At 45.9% G+C, this 10,330-nt stretch overlaps 1 pseudogene; it reads right to left on the bottom strand.

Moving 5' to 3' along the window:
• Positions 1–8,986: 8,986 nt before the first annotated feature.
• LOC118913760 (U6 spliceosomal RNA) lies at positions 8,987–9,078 on the bottom strand (annotated as a pseudogene).
• Positions 9,079–10,330: the final 1,252 nt, after the last annotated feature.

The raw sequence follows: 10,330 nt of genomic DNA, 5'->3' as shown, positions 1-10,330 counted from the left end.
GTCTCCTCAGTTGTGCCTTTTCTGGAATGTCATATAGTTGGGCTCATATGGTGTGTAGCCTTTTCAGATTGGCGTCTTTCACTTAGTGAACTCTCACTGCTTATCCCAGTAACCAGCTCCCGGCCGTGTCCCACCCGAGCCCCTGTTGCCCCGCCAGCCTGGCCAAGCCTCTGTGGTCACCTGCTCTAATAACCGCCGTGGCTACTCCTCTGCCTGAGTCAGTCAACAGACTCAATCTTGCTTATTTATTTGCAGCTCCTGGATTGCATTCTCCACCCTTCCTTCTGGAACTAGTGCCTGGCACATAGTTAGTACAGAATTGACACTGGAAGGATGAGCTTTCCCGGGGCAATCCAGGTTCCAGCAGGGCTCCATGGGCAGGTGAGGCCAGCTCGTGGAGAACTTTCGTCATTTAGCTGTTTGTTCTCAGGTCCATCACCTGCCTTTTCCCATTCTGAACCTTGAGATACTGAGCCCTGGTGGGCTTCCATGTTACTTCTGAGTGGCATGGTCTGGGCAAGACTGGAGAGTAACAGGAGAGAAGGGACCAACATATTTCTTGCTTTTCTTCCTGCTTTGGGCACCATGGCCGCCATGTCCTCTTCCAGGCTTCAGCCCTGCTTAGCAGTATCTGCTGTGATGTTAGCCCCACCAGGCAGCCCTGGCTCCTGGGCCCCTCCCTTGGTCCCTCCAGCCCCAGGCCCTGGCTTCCTACTGGCGCTCATCTTTGGATGGCCTTACCTACCCTGCACCTTTTCACCTCTTCCAACAGCTTTGTAACAACTCCTCTGTGTTAAATTCCTTCTCTTGAGCTCTTTTTTTAACAGGACTTTGTCAGATCCATGGCTTGCTGAGGTGAAGCAGGGCACAAGAAAGGAGGGTGCACCCTGCCTCTCTCTCCTGCTCCCTGAGCACCCATAGCAGTGTGTCCCCCAGTCTCTCCCCACCAAGGGAGCCTGGAGGTTTGGTCAGCAGGGCCAGAGTGGGTAAGTGGATGGGTGGGGACAGTGCAGTGTAGCGGAGAATATCTGGCTCACAGAGAATACATCACTTAGAACTTCCAGAGTTGTCTGAGAAGGGACTCAACCTAAATCATGTGTGGTCACTCTAGGCACTGGCACTGACTCATTTCAGGATTCTGCTTTTCATCAGACTCTCCTACACTAATTCAGCCCTGCCCAGTACTACTGAGGAGAAGCAAAATACAGAGGATTTTGTTTGTGTTAACTTTGTCCTTCCACTACTGCTTACAAGCTCTTTGACATTGAAAATCGCAAACTGTCTGTGAGGCTCTCTCACCCATATAATCTGGAGGTTGCATTTGATGTTTTCTGTGGTGTCTTCTGGCTTAAAGGTTTTATGATGTCTGAGGGCTTTGGCGTCCTTGCTCTGTAGGGCATTTAGTGTTCTGGCTCCTTCCAAATAGGCGAGCAACCCTCCCTTGCCTGCCACCATCTGTGGAGCCTGGAGAAGAGCAAAGGCAACAGTATCCTGTCCGTCCAAGGAGCCAGGCTATTAGCATCTTACTGACTTTGTCTCTGCTGTTGATTGTTAGGGTTTGTAGTGAAATGCTTTCAAATACGTTTGAATCAAAGTGTTACCCAGGCCATAGGAGCACTGATTTTGAAGATATGTTTGCATTCTAGTCTGGGTTCTAGAGAGAACCCATAGGAAGAAAAACACCCAGCAACTCTGCTTACTATTTGGTTGGAGGGCGCTGAAGAGAGTTGTTGAAGGGAGCTTGCTTTTGTGCGCATTTCAGAGATTTAATTTTATTAGCTGATGCAAATGATCTGTTTCACAAATGTAAAACAAAAGGACAAGAAAATAATCCCTGTGTCAACATCAGGGTGTCTGACTTAAAATCCCATTCAAATAACTCCCTAAAAATGATCAGACACTGAATACATTATTTTTCTGACTTTGACAAAACCAGTCTGCACAAAGCAGCAGCCCCATGAGGTTATGGATAAACCAACCAAGTTAAAACTTCAGCATTTTCATGTCAGTCACAGATTTTCTTAAGGGCCAAGTCACTATTTAAGGACTAATGTGTTTGGAGAGGGGGAAAAAAAATCTCACTGTGTCATTAGGCAGAAACCCCTTTATACACAGGGATTGGATCAGTTTGACCCTGATTGCGCCGCCTGCTTTATTGTCCAACTTCAAACACGGGGCCCTGGGCATCATCTTAAGGAAGGGCTGATTGAACTGTCGGCCTGACACTTGTCAGCTGTGGATAATACGGGTTTCAGTCTGTCATGCTCACACATAAATGAACCATGACAGAGATAGACTGTTGAATAGAAACAAGCAGTTTTACTGTGGATAACCTTTCTTGAATAAATGCAACAAATAATAAAGTCTGAAAAAGGGGACATGTACCTTAGGAAAGCACTGATGTTCAGAACCAAATGGTTATTATCTTCTGGGGCCATCAAAAATTGCCCATTTTTCAAAGCATGTGATTGAGACGAAAGGGAAAAGCGCTATGATTATAATAAAAATGATGGCAGTGGATCCATGCAGTCTTCAATATCATATCACATAACAAAACCCAGGTACAGCTCACCAGGCTCAAAAAAGGAGGCATTGTTTATGTACCAAATGAAATCCACAATTGTTCTTAGAAAATGGTGGTACACGTCGTAATTAAAACAGCAGGAAAAGAGTCTGAAACTCTGTATGTCTCTACAATATTTCTTTTTCTTTGTTAAAAAAGAACTCCCAGTAGAAATTGTGGAAACTACATTTCAATCAAGACAGTCAAAAGAATGATTTGAATTTACAGGCCTGTAATTGGAACAAATTGGAAACAAAAGAAGAGCTCATTTCAGCCACGTGACGTGGCCACAGTGCTGCTGTTACAGTATGCCAGGAAAAAAATCATGTTTCTTTAAAGCAAAGCTAACCACTGCAGGCTCCAAGCAATTTGCATAAATGTCTCTACCATGATTTTTTCTTTATTTATGGGCCCTAAGTTTCTAATTAAATACTAATTAATACTATCACCAGAATTGTCTCCCATCCCCAGCTCTTCATAGCTTTGTCACTTTGATTAATGCACAGTCATTTATTAACTTATTTAACAAGCCAGGGTGCCTCATGACAAACTAGATTAAATTATCCTCATAACAGTCTCATTACTGAAAAAAAAGGGAGTTTTAAACTTAATAAAAATTATCCTCAATAATGTTAAAGCTTTTTCACCGCACCCTTAAAAGATAGAAATAGGTTTCTTGTTTGATTTATAATATATGGAGTTGTATAAAGCATCCATTAATAAAATTTATAAGTTCATTTAAGCTTGCACATTACAGTACTGCTGTAGCCTTGGGTGCTTATTATTTAACTTTTGCTGTAGTTATGAAGATAATTAATGTCCTGACCAGACAGGGACTAAAATACCCACTAGAATGAGATAATTAGAGACATAAATAATGTTTAGGTCCTTGTGTGCTGCTTTTTAAATTAATTGTTTTGCTTTTCACCTAAACTTGAGAAAGAGGAAAATAAGAGTTTACCCAAGAACCTTGCAACGAAGGTGAGCTGTTTGTTTCACTTGGTGGACCCGGAAATGCTAGGGAACCTCACAGGGCCGGGGCTGGAGGAGGAGGTGGGTGTGCCCGGGAATGCAGAGCTTTCTGGGGAAATGTTGGGCCCTCGTTGCTGTCTGGCTCCCTCTCGTGGCCCCGTCCTGGAGGCAAGCGCACCTGGCAGCCAGGCCTGCTTTCTTCTTGGTGGACTGGGGAAGCCAAGGCTGGTGAGTCAGAAAGGAGAACTGAAGGAAGTCGCTTCATTACGTGGCGGAGTAAGCTTCTCATCTTAGTCAGACTCGGAGGAGAAGGAGAGCCCCAAGGGGCCTGAACAAGCCTATGGCAGCAAATCTTTCATGCTGACAAGGCAGAACACAGGAAGCTGTGGTTCAGGCCCTGCTGGTCTCTAAACAAACATGTATAAATACATTAAAACAGGCGGGGTGCTGATCTTCGGGGGCCTGTTTGCTGCAATAGGTATTTAGCATGTTCTGTGGGCATGCTCTCTTCCTAAAGTTTCTGTTTCTTGCTAAAATAGCGTCCTAGTTAAGGTCCCTGGGTATTCTGGTGCAGCGCCAGTAGAAATGCATCTACTGATAGAAAAGTGTTTGCTAGTTCAGCTTCCTTTGGTGTGTGGTATCCCAAGTCTTTGCACGGAGCTGTTGGAAAGGGGCAGTAGCTCCTTGGCCACGAAGAGATTGCTGACACCCTGTCTGGAAAACACTTGACCATTTACAAAGTCCTTTGACGTATATCATCCTTAGTCCCCCCAAATCCTGTGATGCCAGACGGAGAGACTGTTACTATGGTTGCTGAGGGGTCAGAGGGTTCTCTGGATTCACGGACTGGCCAGCTGGTCACTTCTGCTCTGGGAAGAGCACCCAGCTCCTTTTCTTTTGGTTTCTCATATCCTTCATGCATTTCTGTATTTCTGCATCTCACCTCCATTTCTTCTCTCTCATGCCCTCCTTCTCCCTCTCACCTTTCCCTTTTAGCCTTGATTCAGAGCAGAGATAACAATAGCTCTACTTGTTCACGTACAAAAATAGCTCACTTTTCGTAGCTGCACAGGGGCTGGTGCCTTGGAAATTCTGTGAGCGGAAGAACAGTTCAGAGAATTTTCTTTGGATTTAGATTGCTTCCTGGTCATCTCCAAGTCACACCCTGTCCCCAGGAGGTAAGTAGATGGCAGATGTCTTTATTATTTATAACTCTTGTTTAGCATTGATTAAGATTTCCATCTTTGCAAGGCTATTACTAGAACCTATTAGTAGATGTGGCTTTAGCCAAAAGTAGATCAACATTAGGCCAAATCTGAGCTCCCTTATTTCTTGGTTTCATCCCGGCAGCTTTATCTGAGTTCTGTGCAGTCCCTGACTTGCCCAGTATTCACTTTGGGCAAGCAGGCCAAATTAAATTAAGTGGGGCCTCTCAGAACTGTATGAGGAGATGTCATAAAGTAAAAGCATGGTGAGGGAGGAGCTTGTGGGCAGCCCAGGAAGGTGAAAGCCCAGTGGGTCTTATTCCTGTCAGGCCTTCCCATTTAAGTCCCCACTGGCTCGACTCTGATGACCTGGGGAGTGAGGGGCAGAGGCAGAGCCGTGGCAGATGGAGAGGGGCTGTGGATTAAAGATGTGTGTTGCGAAGAACAGAGAAGTAACGGTTTTCCTGTGGTTCTCAAATTTTAATGGGCAAGGCAGCATGTAAATGCAGATTCCCTGGCTCCAGCTTCAGGGTTTCTGAATCAATCTGTCTGAGGCCCAGGAATCTGCATTTTGAATAGACCTATAAGTGACTTTGATCAGTGGGCAGGGGGCCAACCTACGGACCACTGGCTATGAAACATTGGACTAGGAAGGGGAGAAAGAGAAGACGGGACTGACAGGAGGTGAGGGCGTTGGTCCAAATCACCTCTGCCCCCTGAGAAAGTTCCACAGCTTCCACTGTTCTTCTGGAGACCCTGCTTCCCTGGAGATGCATCTCCAGGTGGCAAGCAGAGGTGGGGGAGGGGCAGAGAGGAGAGACTGGCCGCAGGCAGCCTCCCTGGCTCTGGCCAGCACCTCTCCTTAGCACTTCCCAGGGTGGCAGGGCTAAGTCTGCATCCGTGTTGCACCCACTGAGCTGCGCCTTTAAGATCTGTTGCTCTCCTGTCCACCTCTTCCCTCGAATATCCAAGGAGTCCCGGGAGCATGTCTGAAGGAAGCCAGGGTGGAGAGGTGTCCCAAGGCAGGATGCTCCAAGCATCTGGGTAAAGAGGAGACTGGAGGGACCCTATTGCCTGCCTCCAGAGAACTTCCTAGAATAAGCAAAGTATGAAATGGGCTTTATTTAAGCCACCTCAGGTACCCATGGCCTAATCTGAGCTGGGGTCACTGTGGAGTTTCTGGCTTCTGAAGGCCCCATCTATCGTTTGAGTCACAGTGTGAAGACAAGTGATCTTCACATGGCTTCAGAACTAAGCGTGTGCTCTGCTGGGATCTCCTGACCTGTTGGGTTTTCTCTGTGTGCTCATCATGCCTTTGTCACCACGCAGCCAGAGGTGTGGAGATGCCACATGAGTGCACAATTCAGCTTAACAAACACTCATGAGTCACAGGCAAGTGCCAGGCACTGTGCTGGTGCTGGTGATACAAAGATGAAGGACACTTTCTTGCCAATTGGCAGGACTTCACCTCTGGGGCTTTCTGTGACACTACCCTGAGGAGAAAGTGTGACCTGTGACCCAGTTGGCCCCCAGCTCCAGGCAGATCCTGGCAGAGAACAGGACTGTCACACCAGATGGTCCAGGGTTGGTTTCTCAGGTGGATGTGACAGAGTGACAAGAGTGGCAGGGCTTAGGGCCGTGGTTCCCAGACTGGGGTGTGCACACCCCCAGGGCTGCGTGAGGAGACCCCTTGGAACAGGCAGAGAATACCGAAGCCCTTACTATGTTGGCCTTTTCAAATCTTGTCATTTATATCTTTCTATTTTTGTGTTATGTTTTAAAATGAAGAAATGCCAGTCTAGCAGTAAAATTTATGCCATTTATGAGTGATGAATACATAAATAAATAAATGTCAGTGATACGTGCTCAGTTATTTTTCTTACTTTGCTGTTGGATGTGATTATGACATATACTCGTAGGCCACTGGTTTAAAGTATTGTCAGAAGAGTGGCTTCAGTCTGGGCACTACAGCCTAGCTTGGAGGAGAAGGCAACAAGACCATGAGGAGGCTGAGAGAAGGGAAGGAAATGGACAGAATGGGGAGCAGTCTCAAGGTGACTGACAGTCAGGGTCAGTGGATTAAGGAACAGGTCTTGGGATAGGATGGCGTGATCAGAGAGCAGGGCCAAGAGTGAAGGTATGTAGGTGGGGGGTGCTGGGTGACTCCAGAGTTAGACACGTGATCAGCACCAGGAGGGTGAGAGGCGGCGTGAGGGCCAGTGGGCAGTGCTGTCCCCACGGGTACTAAGTGCTCAAGCTGATGGCAAGCTCTAGGACAGAAGAGACCACCTGAGCCTCCAAGATGTCACTGGGAGGCCGAGGGGTAGTGGACAACCAGGTGGCACAGGGAGGGAAGGAAAGATTTGCATGAATGCAGAAGAGTAACAGACTCTCGGAGGGTAAAAGCAGATGCAGATCCTCACCTCCAGACCCTGGGAGTCCGGGAGGAGTGGCATGGGACATTGGCACCAGGCAGGAGAACCAGGCTCTAAAGGAAGCTCCCACCCCCAGGCCGCAGTTGAGGAGGGCCTGCTCACCATGGAACAGAAGTTCCAGGGGGCACCAAGCTCTGCCATGGGGGATGCAGTGGGCACAGGTGTCAGAGGAGAAGCTGAGAGCAGGTGGGGGCGAGCCCGTGGGGGAAGAGGGCACATGGCCTGCGCTGGCCAAAGCCTGCCCTTGTTCCCCTACTTCAAATGCTCTGTTTGGTGGGTTGTGGAATAAACTTTGTAAGCACAGCTGGCATTTTTTTAAAAAAGGAACATACAAGTATCTTGTAAATTCAAAAACACAACATGTTGTCTGTGAGCAGGCACAGTGACAGCCATAAACCACCATGTACTGTGTCCACTGAAACCCATAACTGAAACCCACAACCTTTTCTTTAGTCTTTTTTTCCCAGTGATTTCTCTGAGGTTATCGATGAGAAACACAGCTGTGAGCTTCCTGTAACAGTCCATTAATAGCGATAGTGCACCACTTTAGGAACGAGAACATGCCGCCTCCACGCCACTCCACCTGCTCTGCCCACCGTCCCCCTCCTCTTCAGGGTCTTCACAACAGCCCCGCGCTGTTCCACACGGCAGCAGCAGTGAGGCGGACCTTACTGCCTTAGTCATGTCAGTGCTGCCGTTTTCCACCCTGGCCACAAAATCTCCCAAGACAGCATCACAGCCAGCTTCCAAAAGGCCTTGCCTGATGTCCTCGGCTGCCGAGGAGCCTTCTAACTGTCATTCTTGGAAAGCTCACTGCAGGATTTGGGATATTTCAAAAATAATTCTTATATCAGTTTTAAAAACCTTTATTAGTTGGATTTAGTGGGTCCAAAGCTAGAATACACTGAAACCAAGCCTGACCCCCTCCTAGAAACACATCCTCTTCAAAAGCAACTGGAACAGCATGGAGGAACTCTGGAAAGCTTTTCCGTTCACTCCACCTCACTTGTCCCACCAGCCTTCAGAGTGGCTCTTGCATCTGAATGTTTTGCCATATGTTCATACAATTCTTCCTCTTCATACTTACTAGTAGCAGCCTTTCTTGAATACGTTTTTCAATTTGTGATTCATCGCCTTTCCCTTTAAGGAGCCTGGAGTCATCTTTGGTCTCAATGACTTCTACTTTTCTGAGACTGAACATCTTCAAGATTAAGGTCAATCTGTCTTCTCCAAACACCAGCAAACACATTTAAAAATGAGTCAGTTCTAGGGTATAGTTTTTCTTTAGTATGCCAAATTTATTCATAATACATTATGCAGGTGTTTTGATGAGAATCCAGAAACATCTTGAGACACCATATTTCTCTGAAATGTGAGAATTTAAGACCACTGCTGTTCCAGGACAAGCCTTGTGTATAGAGCTTTTTGTTGCATTCATTTGCATTATTTTGTTTATGTCTCAAAACTCTGTCAATTAGTAACAGCTTGATCTTTCAGTGAGATAACAGAACTCAGAGAAAATTCACCAAAAGTCACACACACTTGGAAGATGGTAGGGCCAGGACTAGACCCAGCATTCTCTCTAAGTTATTTTGCCTTATAGAGTTAAGGACGGACCAGATAAGATCATTCCTGATCAGGAGGATGACAAGTTAGAGCTGGAAAGGACCTCTCTCTGTATCAAATTCAACCCACACCTTCCCAGACATTCAGTAGATATATCTAATTAGGAAAAATGAAAATTATTTGACTGTATAGTTATGAATATTATCGCTGGAAAGAAAAGGAACATTTCCTAAATGTGCCCTCCCAAAAAGGGGAAATGTTTCATGTTATCCTGGTATAGGGGACATGTTAATCTTCCCTGTATTGTTCTAATTTTACTGTACATGCTGCCAAGCAATCCAGAATATTTTAAATGAACATACTACAATAGAAAATACCAAAGCATACCATATAAAGGTAAACATTATGTTATGAGTCTTTTGAGTTAGTTGCATATATGTGTAGATATTATGGGTCATTATATAAAATTTATTTCATACTGTGGTTTATGCTAACACATGTTGAAAAGCCACTGGTACAGTGGAAAGAGCATTGACAAGAGGGTTCAGTTACTTGATCCCAGTCATTGCTCAGTCAACACCACCTGCATGAGCTTGGCCAAGGAACTTAACCCTCAGGGCTTCCATTTCCTTATCTTTAAAATGAGCAGGTCAAACTAGATGTTTTTGAGATTCTCTTCTGTCAAAGATTGTATCATCCTGGTGACCCTTTCATGGCATCAATGACATGCCAAAGCCTTCCAGATGAGGAGGATTGGTGGAAAGAGGTGGCAGGAACTGAAAGGCAACGGGGAGCCAGGTGCTGTCACATGACTTTACCGCACAGCAGCCGCTGCCCTGGTGCTCATTCTTGCTGCTTGTCATCATGCTGGTAGCAGTCCAGGATGCTGCTGCCATGAGGGTGTGAATGATGACTGTGGGTAAGTGCAAGTCGGAGCCTGTGGGCAGTAGAGGAGATGAGGACTGCCAAACACACACACACCTGGCATCATGGCTGGCTCTCCAGGTGCTCAGAGCAGCTCCTGATGATAAGCATGATAAATATTCCAGGAGGAAGTGAGGGAAGGGCAACCTAAATAGAAGAAGTTGAAACTTAGGGGCCATATTCCCTCTATAAAAATCTATGTGGTCCTCGAATAAAAAAGGCCTCCCTTAGGTAAAAAATAAGGGAGGAGAGCAATTTCAGAAGATTTAAAATGTGGAATATTTAGTATAACTCCTTTCTGGGGTTATTTCTGGTGTAGACTAGGGCTTAATTTCCTGTGAAGAACAGGGACCTGTTATCACTTTCCACTCACTTGAGAGGTAAGATGCACATTTAATTTCATGGTGGAGAAATACCAAAGAGTCTGCTTGCTTTCTGTTATTATACAGGGCATCTTTGACATTAGTGCATAGGATATGTATATGTACACATACCCACACACAGAAAAGCTGATAAATGCATTAAATGTGTAAATTATTTATTGGTCCTGGGACAGCATACACTATGACAAGAAATGAGGTGCATCCGTGTGATATGCAAGCCCATGTAGAAATTGAGGGAGTAATTTTTTTCCTTACATAGAAGCATAATACCAGAAAACATTC

This window comes from Manis pentadactyla, chromosome 2, assembly GCF_030020395.1.
Source record: "Manis pentadactyla isolate mManPen7 chromosome 2, mManPen7.hap1, whole genome shotgun sequence".
Lineage (NCBI taxonomy): Eukaryota > Metazoa > Chordata > Mammalia > Pholidota > Manidae > Manis > Manis pentadactyla.
The sequence above is the reverse complement of the archived record's forward strand: the minus strand, read 5'-3'. Positions and strand labels throughout refer to the sequence as shown.